Raw genomic sequence first — 5,672 nt, forward strand, 5'->3', positions numbered from 1 at the left:
AGCTAGGGGCTGCTTTCTGGCCTCTAAATTTTCCTAATCCCTTTGCAGACTCTATCATCTGGGTTGAAACACTGAAATCTTCTTTCTGAATCCCTTCTCCAGGGCAATGTGAAGCTGAGTGGGGAGGAAAGGCAATAATAACGAGAGTTTACTGCAGCCACTGCCCCGTAAGTCCCCACCACGCTGGCTCACTGCGTCCTCAGCAACCCCTAGAGAGGTATCTTTGCCTCTAGGTGAGAGGTGAGGTATCTGAGGATCTAAGTCACACAGCTTACACCGCCAGCACTGCGCTCCTTACCTGCCTGCCAGGCTGACAAGTGAGTGGTCTCTGCCCAGAGGAGGCATCCAAGAACTGTGACATCTGCCCGGAAGTGGCCGCGGCAGAGGGGAGTGGGGGGTGAGGACGGGGGTGAACCCACGACACAGCCCTTAGGTCACTCCCCTGGCTCCCTCCCACCCACTGCAGCAGGGAAGAAGTCCGAGCTGGGAGGGTTGCTTCCGGGGGCGGGGGTTGAACCCCCTTGCTTTTCAAGTCTCATTCTCATAGCCCAGTTTCTGGCTGAATCCCATATTTCTCCGTCACTGTCACCCGGGTGATTCCGGCCTATGTCAGCTCTCAGAAGAGTCTCTTTTACCACCTTCTTGAAAGTTTTTGCTTAAAAAGTTAAGATTTGAGGCCTGCCACCTGCCCCCACCTCCCCATCGCTCCTCAGCTGCAGATACAGGACCCAGAGCTGTTTTGAGGTCCCATCCAAGGTCTTGAAACAAACCAGCCCCTCCCACCCCCTGGGGAGCTCTCTCAGGGCCTGGAGGACGGGACGTGGTTAATGGAGGAGGCGTTAAAGCCATCCATGGCTGCAGACACACTTCCCTTTGAAGGCATGGCCCCCTTCCTCCATTCCTTTCTCTGCCACTCCATTATGGACCAGGTCCCTTCCTTAGATGGGGAGACACGCCTAAGACTGTGCCCAGATACCGTGGGCTATTTCATTCATGTGCAGTTGGTTACGGGGAGGAGGTGGGCAAGCTCTTTCCACGGGAGAAAGTATGTAATTGTGATGCGACCCAGTCCCCTTCCTGCTTCACCCAGGAGAACTCACAATCAGGGATGGAGAATTCTAATCCCAAACTCTACCCTGGAGGAGGCTGCAGGCTGGGTGGGAACGCATCCTCAAGGAGTTTTGGCTTCAGCATGACAGGATGTCTCTCCCCTCTGACTTCTACCGTCCCGGGCCACTCAGGGGAACTATGCTGCTCTTCAGCACTGGTGAGAGAGAAGAAAGCCAAAGGGCACACCACAGGACAGTTTTCTGGGTTTGTTTTGATTTGCAGGAAAGATATTTCTGACAAGTGCACTAAAATTCCACTGAGTCTCCCAGGCTCACTTATCTCAAGTAATGACCACCAAGGATGGTCCCCAGCTCCAGCCTCTTGGGCGGCAGCATGGGTGGCCCTCCATCCCAGGATTTAGGAGCACAAACTCTGGAGATACACAGACCTGTGTTCAGATCCAGAATCCAGTGCTTCCTAGTAGTGTGACCTTGGGCAAGTCATTTGGCCCCTCTGGGTCTCAGATACGCCATGAAGCTGCCCAGAAGATTAACAGTGCTAGGACACGAATGGCTTAGTACAGGGCTTGCCACCTGGTAGGCACTCAGGAGAGGGTGCATACTATCATTTTGTTATTGGTGCAGAGAAGATTGGTCTCTATGATTATTTTAGAAAAAGATTGGCGGGGACTGTGGGGTGAGAGGCTGGGAACTAGGGAGAGACTGAGACGGGGAAGCCTGGGCACAAGGGAAAGGAGGAGGGGAGACTCCCCCAGTGCCAGGGAGCCCGCAGAGAGAGGTCAGCCAAGCTGTGAGTTAGTCACATGCAAGACACGGGGAGAAGTGTCCTGGGGGTCTGTGGGTGGACACTGAGGGCCAGCACGTGGTTGTTAGCACCCCCGACCCCAACCCGTCCCGGACACTCATCTCCTGGAACTAATTACCACTGTCCAGGGTCATTTCACTGCCTGGGGTGAGTCGTGCAGCTTTGTAGGGGCAGAGTCCTGATTTTGCCTCCATGTTGAGAACAGACTGACCTGTGCCTCAGGATGGACTTAAATCGAAGGAGCCCTGGAGGCTGATGTAGATATGGTGAGAACCAGTGCTGCCACTCAGACCTGATTCGCACAGTGGCCTGAGCAGCATGGCCCCTGGAATTCCAGAGGAAGCCAAGGCACAATCAGAAGATGGCAGATCCAATATGCATAGTAAGAAGTTCAAGCAGGCCAGGAGTGGCGGCTCACGCCTGTAATCTTAGCATTTTGAGAGGCCAAGGTGGAAGGGTCGCTTGAGGTCAGGAGTTCGAGATCAACCTGAACAAGAGCAAGACCCCATCTCTACAAAATATGAAAAATTAGCTGGGTGTGGTGGTGGGTGCCTGTAGTCCCAGCTACTTGGAAGGCTGAGGCAGGGGATTGCTTGAGCTCAGGAGTTTGAGATTGCAGTGAGCTGTGATGACACCACTGCACTCCAGCCCAGGTAACAGAGCAAGACTCTGCCTCGGGGGTAGAGGGGGGGGATCTAGCACAAAGCGTAGATCTTCCAAAGGAATCTCACTTTCATCTCTGACTCCCAGTTCCCCAGTCTACCTGCCCAGAGGCTGTCATTTCTAAGCATATGTATATAAATATGTACATATTTATATACACAGGTCTGTGAGTATGTGTTTTACACAAATATTAGTACACCATAAACATTTTTCTATGCTATGCTTTTCTGAACTAAGACTATATCTTTGAGATGGTTTCACATAATGTTGCATTGTATGGATGCACTGTGATTCATTTAAACAGACCATAGCTGATAAACATTTAGGGCGTTTCTACTTTTTTGATGCCTACATAAAATGCAGCAAATGCTATTATAATGATAGTAATGATAATGGTTAACATTTGTTGGGCTCCTACCTAGGAACTGTTTTGTATGTTTTCCTGTATTAAATCGTTTAATCTTCAAAATAAATCTAGATTCATGTACTCTTATTATCATTTTATAGATGAAAAAACCAAGGCGCAGAGAAATTAAATACCTTTTCCACTTCTTTGTACACAAGTGATTATGTTTAAAGAATAAATTCCTAAAAGTGTATTTTAAATTTTGATAGATTTTACCAAATTGCCCTTCTAAGGCATTGTACCAGTTTATATTCTCATCAACTTCATATAAGAGTTCCTATTTTCCTTATATGTTTCACGTATACTTAACAGGATAGGAGAAAACTTGTATCTTGTTGTGGTTTAATTTGCATTCTTTTTATTATGAGTAAAACTGATCATCTTTTTATCTGTTTAAAGTCATCTTGTTTATTTTTCTTTGAACTATTAAAGTTTTTTCCTCATCTTTTCTAATAGATTGTCGACCTTTTCTTTATTATTTTATAGGAACTCTTTATATATTAATAACCCACATTCTTTCCTTTAAATTATTTTATATAAAATGTATTATAAAATACATCACACAGAGAGAAGATTATAGATAACATATAAGTCCAAGATAAAGAATAATAATATGATGACTATGCGGGTCCCCCCCATCAGTTTAGGAAATAGGACATTTCCAGTACCTCTGAAGGTACTGTGGCATTTCCAATTACATCCTCTGTTATCCTGAATTTTATGCTAATCATTTCTGTCCTTTTCTTTGCAGTTTTACCACATAGTTTACCATATGTGGAAAAACTTCCTGATTTTAAACTCCCTATGAATAGAATTATAATATGTGTATTTCTTCTGTGACTTTCTTCTTTCACTGTCATTATGATCTTGAGAGGCACCCATGTTCATGCATAGAAGCTGTGGTTCACTAATTATCAGTGCAATTGGGTGTTTTATGATTACGCCATTTAAATGTGAAAAGTCAAACCCACCAGCAGTATGTAAGAATCCCCATTACCTTCACATTCTGTTCAGCACTTGGTGTTGTCAGACTCTGATGGGTATATAACGGTATCTCATTATGACAGTAATTGGCATTCCCAAGATTATGGAGTTTGAACATATTTTCATATTTTATGGGCCACTGAAGTTTCCTCTTCTCTGAAGAGGTAATGACTTTTATCCATTTTCTATTGTATGGTTTGACTTTTCCTTGTTGATTCGTTGATGTTCTTTATATGTTCTGGATATTAGTCCTTTGTCAGTTACATATGTCACAAATATATTCAATTGGTGGCTTTTCTTTTCACTCTCTTTATGGTATCACTTTATGAACAGAAGTTCTTGATTTTAACCTAGTCAAATTTATTGTAATTTTTAATGACTTTTGCTTTTTGCATCTTGTTTGAGGAATCCTTCCTTTCTCTGAGGTCAAAACAGTATTCTCCTTCATTGTCTTCTAAAATTTTTAGAGTTTCGCCTTTTGCATTTAAGGCTTCAATACACCTGAAACTGACTTTTGTTATGCTGTGGCGTAGGAATCCAGTTTTAGTCTTCGGCCATGGGGAGAGGCAATAGCCCCAGGACCGTGTCTATCCTTTGCCACTTTTACCTTAAATTCCACTCTGGCATAAACTAAGTCTCTTTATTTGCATGGCTCTGTTTCTGGCATTTTCTGTTCTTTTATATTGGCCTATTTGCCTGTCCCTACATCTATAATACACTTTCTTACTTGTCATAGCTTTATAATAAACCTTGATATCTGATAAAGCAAATTGTCCCCTAGCTCTTCTTTGTCCTTTTTCAGGAGTGTTTTGGCCATTTATGGCTCTTTATTCTTCTATATAAATGTTAGAATCGGCTTTCGAGCTATGTGAAATACTCTGTTGAGGTTTTATTTGGAATAGAATCGAATCCATAGATTGGTTTTAAGAGAAATGGTGTATTTGTGATATTGAGACTTCCTCTTCAAGAAAATGGCACTTCTCCCCATTTACTTAGGTTTTCCTTAATGTCTTTCAATGTGGATTTATAATTTTTTCCCAAAGGATTGCATCTTTTGTTAAATTTATTCTTAAAACTTTGTTTCTCATTCATTGTAAATGCCATTTAAAAAAATAAATTACATTTGGTAAAAATGCAATTGTTTGGTGAATATTGACTTTGTATGTAGCGCTCTTTTTACCTATCTTGTTATTTTCTAATTTATCTATACATTATTTGAGTTTTCTACCTAGCCAACCCTATCATCTGTGAATAGTGATACTTTCATTTATTTCAAATCTTTAAAACTTTTATTTCTTTATCTTCTCTTATTTCACTGCTTGGAACATCCAGTATAATGGTAAATAGAAGTGGTGATAGTATGCATACTAGCCTTGTTCTGAAAAAGGGAGTTCTTTCAGCATTAAACACAAGATTTGCTATAGATTTTTAAAAGATACTTTTTATGAGAATAAGAAAGTCCCTATCTAGTTCTAATTGCTAAGAGTTTTATTATGAATAAACGTTGAACTGATCATATGTTTTTTTCCCTTAATTAGGTTTATATGATGAACAACATTAATAGATTTGCTAATATTGAACTTAACTTTCATTCATAGGATAGATTTGGCGAAGTTGGGTTTTTTAATATGCGTTGCTGGAATGCATTTGATAAAATTTTGTTTAGGGTTTTTACATTTATCTCCCAAAATGAGGAAGGTTCCTTCATTGTGCTATCATTTCCTCACTTTCTAATCAAGACTAG

This window comes from Propithecus coquereli, unplaced genomic scaffold (genome assembly GCF_000956105.1).
Source record: "Propithecus coquereli isolate 6110/MARCELLA unplaced genomic scaffold, Pcoq_1.0 Scaffold301, whole genome shotgun sequence".
Lineage (NCBI taxonomy): Eukaryota > Metazoa > Chordata > Mammalia > Primates > Indriidae > Propithecus > Propithecus coquereli.